The sequence below is a fragment of the Fundulus heteroclitus genome, chromosome 4 (assembly GCF_011125445.2).
Source record: "Fundulus heteroclitus isolate FHET01 chromosome 4, MU-UCD_Fhet_4.1, whole genome shotgun sequence".
Lineage (NCBI taxonomy): Eukaryota > Metazoa > Chordata > Actinopteri > Cyprinodontiformes > Fundulidae > Fundulus > Fundulus heteroclitus.
Window position 1 is genome coordinate 3889163 of NC_046364.1, and position 14572 is coordinate 3903734.

Consider the following 14572-nt stretch of genomic DNA (forward strand, 5'->3'; position numbering starts at 1 on the left):
GCTCTTTCAGGAGGAGTGAAGGCTGCTTGGAGAGATTTGATGCAACCTGCTCGCTTTCCTTAGAGAGGAAACTTTTAATCAAGCTGGATGATTCAGTAGAATCAACTTTGTAAAGAGGTGACGTGTTGTGAATCGGCGCTGCATAAATAAACCGAGCTGATTTTAATGGAAATGTAGAAAAGTAGAAAGATGGCAGGCGATGAAGTGGATCTGTGGATGAACCACTAGGGGGCACCAGTGTTAAAAAATACAAACTCATTCTGCTTCTCTGTGTTTATTAATTCGAGTTTTTTTGTTTTACTGGCAGGTTCTACCAAACGTTTGATCTGTTCAAAATATAAAAAATTACATTTTACATTCTGAATGAAAGGTTTGCGTGTTTAAATCGTATGCAACACTTTTCTGTCAGAAATGGTAACTGCTGCAGTTCAGGAAATGTGTAATTTCAGTTAGGTATTCTTACATTAATTCATGTCAATTTAACCCTTAATGTATAAATTATTAAACAGTAGTGCAGGTTAACAGTATTTATGTCTGTTTTTAATCAACTCTGAGGACAAACTGATGTTTCCTGTTGGACATCATGTTTTTTCTACATTATATACACCAAACTCAGACTGAAACGCTGTCACTGAAAAAGGATGAAGGAGCGCTTCTCGCAGTCCTTCCTCCCAGCTGCTGTTAGACTTTATAATCTCTGCTGCTCACAACAGACTCAATAACTGTTGACATCATGCTAATGGCTGCACGGGTTCTGAACCGATCATGAATCATTTACAGTCTTGCAGATGCTAATTTCCATTTTCACATGCTTTAGCCTCTCTTCTTGTCTTCTTGTGCAATCATACATATTTCACAGTTTTACGTCACTCTGTAAATTGGCTGCTGTCTTTCGTTTATTGCGTTTTTCACACAGCGTATGCATTTTTACCTGAATATGCTTTATTATCTATTAATAATTGCATAATATTTTTTCCTTTTTGATAAGTTTATTCTCTTCTGCTTTACATCTTAACTTTAAATGAGCTTTTTTAAAATTCATATTAGTTAATCTAGTATCCTCCTGTCTGCGTGGTTTTGCCACTGTCACGCCTGAATTTCCCCCATTGTGGAACAATGGAGATATTTCTATTCTATTTCTATTCTATTTCTGATAGGCTGGAGCGTTGGTGGTTCTGGTTTTGGAGCAGTTTTCTTTAAACTGTGTATGACAGTTTTGTACAATGACAGAACTTGACCACAGCTGAATCTTCACATTTATTCCTGCAAAATCTGGAAACTTTAGGCTTCTAATCTCCCGTCGTCTCTCCCAACTCTCCAGATTTGTGGATGGTGCTTAAAAGTCGGGTCAGAAGAGAGGTCGAATATCCAGGTTGATGCCACAGGTTTATTGATGGCTACAAAAACCATGTGTGATGCGGGCATATTTTATACTTAACCCACTATGCCTTACTTTCAATCCTTTATGGATTAGAGAAAATCCACAATAAATCCAACGTTGTGCAGAAAACTGTTGTTTTCTTCAAGCAACTCATTAGAAGTCCCAAATTTGACTGATATTCATGCATTTGGAGGAAGTATGTAGACTTCTATCTGGAACTATAAATACCACACTTTTCTGTTCATGTAAGGAAACGAGGTTTGACTGCATGGATTAATTAATCAAGCCTAAAGTAGGAAAAGGTTTGTTTATATCGATTGAGATTTATATAGTACCAATTCATGAAACATGTCATTTTAAGACTCTTTACAAAGTTGAATTCAATAAGATTGGACATATTTAACATTTTCACAAGGAAAATTTAACATTTTCCTTGTGATGCTTATATTGTATATTATATGTTCTTTCTTATGTATTTGCCTGCCTAGAGACTACGGATGAAAATTAGCTTTGAGGCTATAATCCGGCATATTTACATTTGTTTATAGACTGATGTTCATTAATGTGCTTTGTCCCTATTCAAATAAATAAATAAATAAAATAAATCAGATTATACATATTGGATCAGAAAGTTTCCTCTCTAAGGAAACCCAGCAGGCTGCATCAAGTCTCCAAGCAGCATTCACTCCTCCTGAAAGAGCGTAGAGCCACAGTGGACAGTCGTCTGCATTGTTGATGGCTTTGCAGCAATCCCTCATACTGAGCATGCATGAAGCGACAGTGGAGAGGAAAACTCCCCTTTAACAGGGAGGAAAACCTCCAGCAGAACCAGAACCAGGCTCAGTGTGAACTCTCATCTGGGGGTTATAGAAGGCAGAGCAGAGACAAAAAAAAAAAAAAAAAAACACACGTGTTTGACTTAAGATAGATAGAATAAAATTTTACTCTTTGATTTTTTTCAGCCTGACTTGATATCAGCTGGCAGACTGTGGAGAAACAACATCGAAACAATAAAACAGAATGGCTTCTGTCTCAGAAAAACAGGTTAAACTCAGAGCAGAGAACAACATGGCTTCAGTGACGTAGAGGGAAGAAACTCAGACAGCTTTCAGGCAAGTTTCAGGCTTAGAGAAGCAAAATGATAAGTCTTCAGGACCGCCAGATCTGAAATGAGGTCATAATTCTAAAGGTCACATGTTGGATATCTCCACACGCAGAGACAGAAATAAAGGTGCACGCAGGTCTTTTATGATCCTGATGAAATAAACTGTTAACTTCTACTTTATGAACCTGCTGATTTCACTCACAGATGTTCTGAACGACATCGACAGCAAGACTCGACATGAGCAACGTAGTTCTTTAGGAAAGTCTTTAGAGGTGAGCAGCAGTTCCTCTGAACCCGACGCGTCCGCTGCTTGAATCTAATAAACCTTATTGGTATTTAATATGTATGCTGATGATGAGTCAGCTCCTTTGAAGAATCGCATACAGCTTGACATTTTGTTCTACAATGAAATTAATCAGCGCTCAAGTGTGCTTCAGACATTACATTTATTTCTCTAATCCTACGCAGTTTAGCCCGGCCGTTATTTCTTTTTATGTTCATGCATTGAAAGTCCCCAAGATAAAATGGTCCACGTAGCAGCATTTTTTATATTAATTCAATTTATTTGCCCATCTGTTGTGATCACTGCCCCTCCTGTCTCAGCATCTCCTAATTCACAAAGTAAATAGCACGAAATACATGTCAGCACAAACAACTTTGAACAGTTTGAAAAATGAGCGCACCCTTCGTGCCAAATTTCATTTTCCCACACTTCATAGTGTTAATCGTTATAAACTTAACACACAGAGAACCTGATATTGGAGCCAGAAATTGTGTGGAGCTTAAAATATTTATTAATAAAACCTTTTGACAGGCAGACAAGGCAGGAAGATCTGTGAAATCAGTTGGTGTTGATGGTGAAATCCTAGCAACAGGCCCCAGGTGATGAGACTAGACCAGGGTCCTGCAAACTTTAGTCCAAAGAGCCATTTTTCCTACAGTCCACTTGAATTAAACTCGTTCAGAGCCGCAAATGTTGCCTGGCCTTTTGGAAAAAGCTTTTGGGACGAGATATGTTTTAACATAATTTACAAAAAATACAGCAGATTAGTTAATTTAATGCATGCCTTTATATTTCACTGTAACTGTGTTAGCAGTGCTAGATTTTGTTAAAAAAAACACTTTCTATTTTAGTTTTGGTTTATAAGGATTATTTCTTTGCCTAGTATTTCACATTAGCAGCCTGTGCTGGTCTTAAGACAATCTGACATCTTTTGTCCTTCTTTGGATAAATATGGGGGATTTGTTTAGCTGAGCATTTGAATATTGGTGTGCACAGAGAGATTTTATCTCTTTGGTAACAAAGACTAAGGTACAAATCATTTTCTGTAAGAGTTTAGGAAATTAGAAGGACCGCCGGACTTGATCTTAAAACACAATTGTGTCATGCAATGGGACATTCTAAAACACTTAATGTGAAAAAGCTTAACGTGGCTTAAGGTAGGAAAACAACGAGGAATCATCACCAAATTTCGCATGGCCATATCTTGTCATGAAGACTTAAGCCTGTCTAAAAAAATAAACCGAAACCTAATGATTATAGAAGATATCTCACATTAACGTTTTCTTCTTCATTAGTGCCTATGGCGAGAAAAAGGCTTAACGTGGTTTAATGTACTTAATCAATGATCAATGATCACCAAATTTCTCTTTCATATTGCTCCTAATAAGCACATAAAACTGACAAAATGTCAAACCCAAAGTCCAATTATTATGGAAGTTATCTGACATTAAGCGTTGCTGCTTCATTGAGGCTTATATTAAAAGAAAAAGGCTTAACGTGATTCAATGTACTTAAACAACGCTCAGTGATCACCAAATTTCTCTCATATATTGCTTAAAACTGTCAAGAAATCGAACCCAAAGATCAATTATTATGGCATAGAGGCTGGCTATATGAAAGCAGAAATGCTTAATGTCAGATAACTTCCATAATAATTGGACTTTGGTTTTGACATTTTGTCAGTTTTATGTGCTTATCACCAAATTTCTATGAAAGATAAATTTGGTGATCATTGATCGTTGATTAGGTACATTTAACCACGTTAAGCCTTTTTCTCACCATAGGCGCCAATGAAGAAGAAAACGTTAATGTGAGATATCTTCTATAATCGTTGGGTTTCGGTTTATTTTTTTTGACAGGCTTAAGTCTTCATGACAAGATATGGCCATGCAAAATTTGGTGATGATTCCTCGTTGTTTTCCTACCTTAAGCCACGTTAAGCTTTTTCACATTAAGCTTTTTCACGTTAGGCGTTTTAGAATGTCCCAATTTGTTATGTTTCCACTTGTCATTATTTTTCATTCGGCTCACTATATTATGGGGAAACAGCGCCCTCTATTGGTGGTCGGCTACGATAAGAACAGTGTGTACAGCTACCTCGTTGCCATTATATGCGAGACGGGCACGAGGTGAGTTCTTCGCTGTTAGCACAGCGGTAAAGTATGGTGTATTATGAGCCATTGTCAATTGTATTATCCCTGGCTGAATGTATTTATGGCAAATGAGGTACTACGTGCATTTTATTATTGTTATAACACTGTGCTAAACTAAATATGTTTGGAAATAACAGCTAGTTTGATGCTAATTGCTAATGCTGTTCCTTGTAGATGTGCTGTTGCTGCTGTGAAGAGCCTATATGTGACCAGTACATATCCTGTTCCACGCAGATTAAATGCATCATTCCACATCTTCCGTCTCTTGGCCATCACTAAAACACAACGCGGAGGTATTATACTAGGACAAAGAGGAAAAGACGAAAACAAGGCTACTTCTATCTGGACCGAGCTGAACAAACAGACGGCCAAGTTCAGCCCGGTTACACCAGCAAACCCAGGATGTCATAACTATTTAACACGTCAGGCACAAAGTAAAAATCAAAAGCAGATCAGGCGTGTTTACAGGTGTTCAGGCGCTATAAATCAGGCTGCCTGCCGGAAGCGTCGTCTGCCGTTGATGAATCGAGCATTTTGCAGCCGACATCCTTCTCAGAGAGCGCTCTCTATTCCAGACTGCGTCGTTTGTCTCCTGCTTTGTGTCTCCATCAATCACTCTCTCAATCATCCGCGCCTCTTTCTCTCCGTCAGCCTCTTCCTGCTTCTGTCAACATCGCCATCTGTCATTCTGTCGAATTATCAAACACAGACAAACGTCCTTCCCGATAGGCAATCGCCGCAGGTCGACGTGGGTGGGGAGAAACACTCTTGTCCACGTTTACAATCTCCATCGGAATCAGCGGTAATTCCCCGGAGAATCAATAACAAATCCTCGCTGTCGGGAAAAAGTATTGCTGCTCGGGAAATAAGATAAACACTCTTTTCCCCAGCCAGCCACAAAGAAACTTTTCTACAGTCGAGCTGTTTGCCTGTGCTTTCAGCTTTGTGCATTCAGCCCTGGAGCTAAATTTAGAACATGAAGATATGCGGATTAATGTTTTCAACACCCTGCATTACCCTTTTTCTAAACAAGAAAACTGATAAATATCAAAACATGTGGTTTTTACTTTCAGAACTAATGTCAAGAAACTAATAAACTCTTTTTTTCTGTGCCTTTTTTAGCTGTGCCAAGAAAAAACTGAAACAGTAAAACGTAAATTTGTTGTAAGGTTTGCCATTTTAGCATTGAAGAAAAATGATTTCAGGAACATATTTTCGATGGGATCACATTTTCTGTAGAAATTAATTTGTTGCGTGACCAGAAAGGCGAGCATATTCAGGAGGAGCTGCACTGAGACGCCTGCAGGATGCTTGTGATTAAATTAGATGTCCACAGATGGTGATTCCAAGCCCTGACATGATTTGCTCCCATCAGGATTGTCTTGATGACCTTAAAGTGTGTGTGTGTGTGTGTGTGGGGGGGGGGGGGGGGGGTGACAAAGCTGGAACACTGGTTTTCAGCTCTTTAATTGGGAAAAAATGCTTGGTTTGGACAAAATCTTAAACTCTAAGATAGATGTTGGCGTTCACTAAATCAGACGTCTTGTCCAGACGCATCAAAGAACCTATTCTGATTTTATTCTGTTTTTATACCTTTAATGAACAAATGCTGTGCAGATTCAGCAGCAATTTGTTGTTCAACAGAAGACTTTCCAACATCTTAGACTAAATGTTCCCGAGGAGGCTGAGAAGTGCGATCCATCAAGAGTTTGGTATCTCTTCTTAAAAATTGGCGCCGTCAACCCGGCCTTTTTTCTACGCAGGTAGTCCATATGTCGCTGAGGAAACATCTCAACCACAGCAGCATAACAATATCCAGAGGACAAACCTGACCCACCAGTCGTGCCCCATTGGTGGGGATCTTTTTACACTCGTCAGACTCTGTTAGGTCTTCGGACTGAGCAGAAACGGAACGTACTCCGTCTACAGTGTGACAGGATCTTCAGCCCAGGTCCATGGTTCAGTTTTCCCTTTCTAGTCTGTTGTTCCACCCAGAGAAGCTGCAGGACTCATGGCCACCTGGTGGCTGTAGACTGTCCAGTCGCACCCATCTACCACCTGGAAGCAGCATCTGCAATAGACTTAGACTTGTATCACTCCGCTGCTGAAATAACAACATAGTAATATCCACCTGTATATTATATTCGGTACATATCCAGCTGTAAATTTAGTTCACAATACTAGTTATCTATATACTATACTCATAGGACATTTCTATCAGTAAAATTCTGTTTATAATAGTATTCATCTCTATATTTATTCAGTAAAAACCCATGTCCTGTACATATGGAACCATTGTTTATCCTGCACTTGCAGCCTTTTAATACTTATGGTTTAAATTTGGCTTTTATTGTGTTTTATTCTTTTTTTTTTTGTTTTTATTATACTTTGTGAACTGTTTTTAAACCTCCCTATTGTAGCACTTTGAGATTTTATTTGAAATGTAGAGTGCATTATAAATAAAATGTATTATTATTATTATTATTATTACTTTGACCACTTTATTGTCATTTTGTATGTACAGAGTGCATACAGAATGAAATTTTGTTGCATACAGCTTACGACAGAGTAATGAGATTGCAGGTGGAAAAAGGCAACATTACAATATAAAGAGCAGCAGTGATCAAAATGTAACAATGTAGGAGAAAAACTGCAAAACGGTGTGCAGAATAGTGTTCAGCTATTGTTTATGTGCAAAATAAATGGTGCAAAAGGGCATTTGTATGGAAAAGTACGGTGCAGTGCAACATAATATGTGCAAAAATGCAGTAAATGTTGAGTTATGTGCTATTCATATGGATAATAAAAGTTCAGCAACATTGGTAGTGCCAAAATAACGATGCAAATAGAGGTCGTCAACATGGGCGGTTCAGGCGACGTTTCATTCTTCTTCTTCCGATGAGTCCAATAATAACTGGTATGAATAAATCTCACACAAGCTGTGATTTCCTGAGTAATAAAGTCATAAGCCTGACACTCTTCTTTCCCCCTCTGTAATCCACTTGATGGTAAAAAAACAACAACAACCTCCGTTAGGTTCAACCATTTACTTCAAAAGTCTAAACGATACAGGCATTAAATATCAACAAAAAATAGAAGAAAAAAAGAAGATTAGGAGAAATGTGAACGAGGTAAAAAAGCTGTGTGGCAGTAGCTACTCCCAAAAGCCCAGGATCTCGCTAATGAGCAATTAAATATGCACATTTGCTAAAGAGCTTTAGCATTACACTGGCTCCCTGTATCTCAGAGAATAGACTTTAAAATCCTTCTGTTAGTCTATAAATCCCTGAATTAGCACCTAAATCCATCACAGACTTGTTATCAGGGCATCAACCCTCCAGACCACTCAGGTCTTCTGGCTCCAGCCTGCTCTGCAGAACCAGAACCAGAACCAGACATGGAGAAGCAGCATTTAGTTCCTATGCTCCACTTATCTGGAACAAACTCCCAGAAAACTGTAAAAGTGCTGAAAGCCTGAGTTCCTTTAAATCGAGATTAAAAACACATTTGTTTAAAATTGCCTTTGACTGTTCCAGTTTTACTGTTTTTAATGTTCTTTTTTGTTTCTACATTCTATCCCTACTTGCTTTTATTCCTATATTTTAATCATGTAAAGCACTTTGCATTGTCTCTGTACTGAATTGTGCTATATAAATAAATTTGCCTTGCCTTGCCTTGCCTAGTATAGTTGCCAATATTACATGTCCTTACACATGAGAACCGTCTACCTTCTCGATCTCATGAATAATACTTTTTATCTTAACTTAAACTGAATTTAGCGCCTTCTCCTTTACAGCAAATGAGTTATTGTGTCATCTGCTAATGTCCAGATTGTGACGCCGATTTTTCCTTTTAGTTTCCATGTTTAATTTTTTTTTCGACATTTTATTACAATTTGCTTTCATTCTGTATTTATTTTTCCCAAGTTTTAATTATGTAAAGCACTTTACGTTGTCTTTGTACTGAAATGGAAGCCCATGGCGGTGGCTTCCTGATGCGTCTCTGGGGATCAGCAGACCCTCAGGAGCCGAGGCTCAGCCGCCAGGAGTCCCATTCCTACTTGCTTTTATTCTGTTTTAATTTGCTATATCTTATTCATGTAAAGCACTTTGCATTGTCCCTGTACTGAATTGTGCTATATAAATAAATTTGCCTTGCCTTGCCTTGCCTAAAATCATGATGCACAAACATCTGATAAGGCCGTTCCAGTCTGGAGCACAAAAGCTTTTTCTTTTTTTTTTTTTTTTTCTGACGATGCAATCTGTGAAAGAATCCAACGTAATTCTCAGAGGAATTAGCAGAAAAGCCTCTCTGTCTGCTGAAAGTATTGCTTTTCGGGAAAACAAGATAAACGGTCAAATTTACAGCCTGGCCACAGAGGAGCATGACGGTAAGGCGTCTCTTCTCATGCAGGGGATGTTTGTTTCTTTAAACCGTGAGTGTGTTAGCTCTAATATCTTAGCTAGGGTGGAGTTATTTACAGATTCACATCGTGTCCTCGTCTAACTTTGCAGCTCAGAGTTACGTGATCAAACAGGAGGAAACTGCCGTCTCATTGGCTCAGTGTGCGGACAAATTTAATGAAAGGACGTCGCTGAAATGTTCTTGGAACAGTTCATCCGTCTAATGCTTCATTAGACGGAGTTATTGGCACATAAAGAAAGACGGTTTTCTGAACACCAAAAGCTTTTAATGAGTCACAGTGGCTCATAGAAAACAGGCTGCTAGTTAAATGTGTTGAGTACGGCCATGTTTGGGGGCGAAAATGGCAACAGTCCATGGAAGAAAAACGTTTTAATCATTCAGCTGATTTTGCTGCATTTTGACTTTGTAGATCAGATCTGGGGAAACTGAAGACAGACGAAGCCCTTTTACATGAACGTTTAGACATGTCTAAATAAGGGTGAACGATTGAATTAGCGACGGCTGAACGCTTCAGCTTCGGGGCTTTTTGGTGAACGGGTCGAGCGGGACGTCGTCAGCGTCTCGTTTTCAGGCATTAGAACGCTGAATTGTTCTAACAAGCAGCTCAGTTTCCTTCTGCTGTCAGGACTCTAAATGTTTCTAAAAACAGAGCAGAACCAAAGCAAAAGCAGCAATTCTTCAGACTGTTTCTTTTCAGTTTGTCAATCATCCAATCGAGGGTGGAGACGTGCACCACAAAGGTAGCCAAGCTGTTCAAACACGTTGATCACTGGTTCAGATAGAAACTAATATAAAGGGAGGAAAAACCTTTACCCCTAAAATTAACGTGTCCCAGTTGCAGAAAAAGAAAAACAACTGAGAGATTTCACAGCTAGTGACACATTTCTCAGGGGAGTCCAACCTTTTCGGCACGTGAGTCAAAACTGTCAAGTCAAAAGTAGTCGAGGGCTAAGAATGGATAAAAATGCTAAAAAAGTAACCCAAAAAAATCATGTTGGGATTTTTTTTTTACCTGTTATACAAAATATGATCATTTTAATTTAATAAATTATTTAGATTTCCTTAAAGAAAAGGATGTTAAATCACTGTCGATCAAAAGTGAAAAATGTTTTTTGCTCATTTGCTTTATTGAAAAACGGTCACCCAGTTTATTTATTATGTTAGACTCAATGAAAAAAAAACTGCTAAAAAGTCTTTTAGGTCTACCAGAATGAGGATTTGAGCCAGTATTTCTTAGAAAATGGCTTTTTATGCACAAACGGTTGCATTTCACTTAAAGTCCTCAGATAGATGTGGTGCTATTTACTATGTAAAAAGTGTGATTATAAAAAAAAAATCGATACATTGTGTTGTATCCAACATTTTTATAACTGTCTGTAATAGTTTTACATAAATACAAATAACACACAAAATTCCTCCAGGAGCCGGAAATGGCCCCCGGACTGCACTTTGGACATGCCTGGGGTAAATAATGTATATTATTATTCAACACGGACTGGTAAAGTATTTTTATGCTTTTCAGGTTTGTAATAATTCAGCGTGTTCTTTAAAGGAGGTTGCAGAGGATTAGGTTATTGCCTGGGAATTATCAGAAGGGCCCAATGTTGCAGCATAGACATGTAAATATATCTGCCTCCTTACAGATTTCTCCAGTTTTTGTTTTAAATCACACATAGATGGTTCAGATCATCAAATAAATATTAATAACAGGCAAACATGAGCTAAGTTAATGTAATAGTGGCTTGAATTGGGCAGGCAACACCTACAAACGACTGAGGAAGGTTTAATTAGATAATCAGGGGCAGATTGCTGATAGGTGGTCATAACATGGAGAAAAGTTTGACAGAATATGATGATCAGCGGAATAAGCTGAGCTCTATTGTTGACGTAGTCCAAGAGGATCCGGGAGAGAACAGAGGTGAGCCAGATGTGAGTTGCCAATGGTCTCGAGGAAACGGTGAGGCAAAGGACTGAAGACCAGTGGGAGGTCTGAGGACATGGTGACAGGAGGAAACAAGCGGTAATCTGAGAAACATCCGACTAGAGCGTAACAACCTGATTACCTCTGGATGAGGGAGAACAATCTGGCATCTGCTTCAGGGGATGCGCTCCTCTAAATGCTCCTCCTGCTTGGCCTTACTTTCCTGGTACATTTTGTATTATTTAGATTTCTTCCATGACTTTTTTCTCTGTTCATTACACTTTTCCCCTCTGCTCCTCTGTCTATATAAGTACCAGCTGTTCCTCATCTCCACCTGACTCTCCTTTCTCCACACGTCCCTCAGTAGTTAAGCTCCCTGGTTTTCTTTACTTGCTCACTTTCTTTCTGGTGTCAGAACTCTAAATGTTTCTAAAAATAGAGCAGAACCAAAGCAAAAGCAGCAATTCTTCAGACTGTTTCTTTTCAGTTTGTCAATCATCCAATCGAGGGTGGAGACGTGCACCACAAAGGTAGCCAAGCTGTTCAAACACGTTGATCACTGGTTCAGATAGAAACTAATATAAAAGGGAGGAAAAACCTTTACCCCTAAAATTAACGTGTCCCAGTTGCAGAAAAAGAAAAACAACTGATAGATTTCACAGCTAGTGACACATTTCTCAGGGGAGTCCAACATTTTCGGCACGTGAGTCAAAAGTAGTCGAGGGCTAAAAATGGATAAAAATGCTAAAAAAGTAACCAAAAAAAATCATGTTGGGATTTTTTTTTTTATACTACCTGTTATACAAAATATGATCATTTTAATTTAACAAATTATTCAGGTTTCCCAGTTTCACCCAGTTTATTTATTATGTTAGACTCAATGAAAAAAAAAACTGTTAAAAAGTCTTTTAGGTCTACCAGTATAAGGATTTGGGCCAGTATTTCTTAAAAAAAAAAATCGCTTTTTATGTACAAACGGTTGCATTTCACTTAAAGTCCTCAGATAGATGTGGTCCTATTTACTATGAGATGTAAAAAGTGTGGTTATTAAAAAATCTATGCATTGTGTTGGACCCAACAATTTCCGCTGTTTATAACTGTCTATACTAGTTATACATAAATACAAATAACACACAAAATCAGTCCAGGAGCCGAAAATGGCCCCCGGACTGCACATTGGACATGCCTGGGGTATATCTATCTATCTATCTATCTATCTATCTATCTATCTATCTATCTATCTATCTATCTATCTATCTATCTATCTATCTATCTATCTATCTATCTATCTATCTATCTATCTATCTATCTATCTATCTATCTATCTATCTCTCTCTCTCTCTCTCTCTCTCTCTCTCTCTCTCTCTCTATATATATATATATATATATATATATATATATATATATATATATATATATATATATATATTAAATATTAAATGTTTCTTATTTTTTGTTTCAGCTTAAAATCTTTAATGATCAGAAATGCTTTAATCAGGTTTACACGGTCCAGAGAATAATGACTTTTGTATCACCAATGCCCCGATAATGAGTTGCTAAACCAATGGTTGCACTCTGGATGTGGCTCAACGTGACCATTTGAGCAGAAGAAGTTTGTTGGTGGTTTATTTTATATTATTAGACAGTACTATTGGACACTTCCAATATAACTTTCTCATCATTAGTCGTTACTGAGACTTCTGTTGTAGGGCATTATATATCCAGGTGTCTTTGTCCTAAATACCATCTTTAACAGACGTTTGAGGATCTTAAAGTGCTAAAACACAGTAGAACCCTAATGTAACTAAGAGTTTTGAGTGTTTATTATAGAGTTTAAAGGACATCATCCTTTGTGTTTATATAAGATAAGACAAGATAGAACTTTATTGATCTCACAATGGAGAGATTTACTTGTGATATCGGTTCTTATAAGCAACAGAAGGAGCACAAAGGAGGAAAAGGTACATAAAGTATATACAGTACATCCATCTATATACAGTGGATGGGAAACAATCTGATTATATCAAAATATCAAATAGTTATTGTGATATTGTGACTCTAATGACTGAATCGGGGGAAAGAAACATTTACGAAAAAACTTTATACAAACACGTTACTGCAGTTAACTCCCATTCATCTGTAGTTAGTGCTTTTATTGTTTATTTAGCTTAGAATTATGCTCATGTTTCTCAGTATGTGCAAATTATTAAGCCACTAAAAAAAATAGGCTTAAGCCAACAAGCTGAACTGAAATTTCAGTGTTTATTGCTGTATACAAGCAAAAGTCTTAAAGTCTGGTTCTGCTGGAGGTTCTCCTCCCTGTTAAAGGGGAGTTTTCCTCTCCACTGTCGCTTCATGCATGCTCAGTATGAGGGATTGCTGCGAAGCCATCAACAATGCAGACGACTGTCCACTGTGGCTCTACGCTCTTTCAGGAGGAGTGAATGCTGCTTGGAGAGACTTGATGCAACCTGCTGGGTTTCCTTAGAGAGGAAACTTTCTCACCAACCTGGAGGATCTGATGGAGTCTGACTTTGGAAAGAACCTTGAGATGACATGTGTTAATTGGAGCTATATAAATAAAATTGAATTGAATTGAAAGTCTTAGACATTTGCTCTAGTTTCTGATTTTTTGTGAATGAACTTGATTAGCAGCTTTGACTTGTGCAATGATGTGTATGAAGAATGTTTTGGACTGACTGACTGATGGCATCTCCACAGCAAAGGTCAGAATGGGTCCAAAATACCTCCAAAGGTCTCCGTCGTCTGTCGAGCATCAACTCAGATCTGGACAGTTTATAAAAAATATTAAATATCATTAGTCTGATGTTTAGGTGAGCAGAAAGCGATATTCCTGCACGATGAATCATTTCAGATAACGTCCCGCTCTGCCGGGACCAATTTCCGGTTCAGGAACGAATAAGAAGGTCCTCCCTTTGTGTGCCGGAGTCCCCGTCCAGCCAGCAATGATTTATTAACGAGTCTAATTTGTTCCGGGACAGAGGAACCAACAGGAAGAGGACGGTGTTGACTTTAGCAGCCGTTAAGGCTCCAGCTGAGCAGAAACGTTGGGCAGACGGTGCATTATTGATGAGAGGCAGCGGAGAACACGGCGCAAACACTGCGGAGGTGGACATGAACAAATCTGACAGCAAATAACCATCATGGAGTTTAATGTTTATGTGTCAAGTCGGTCTGAGCGTCGAGCTGATGGATTTCTTTTTATTAGTTTCTGAATTCGTTTTGCATAAAACCTGTGAAATCTGCTGGAGGAGGATGATCTGCAGACATCTGGCCTGCAGCA

General features: G+C 38.3%; 1 long non-coding RNA gene across 1 annotated transcript; it reads right to left on the minus strand.

Annotated features, from left to right (window-relative positions):
- LOC118562794 lies at window positions 1-13783 on the minus strand. The gene is made up of 2 exons (XR_004930804.1): window positions 13740-13783; window positions 1-46 (listed from the first exon to the last, which is right to left on the minus strand). It is a non-coding gene; the product is annotated as an uncharacterized LOC118562794 (long non-coding RNA).
- Window positions 13784-14572: the final 789 nt, after the last annotated feature.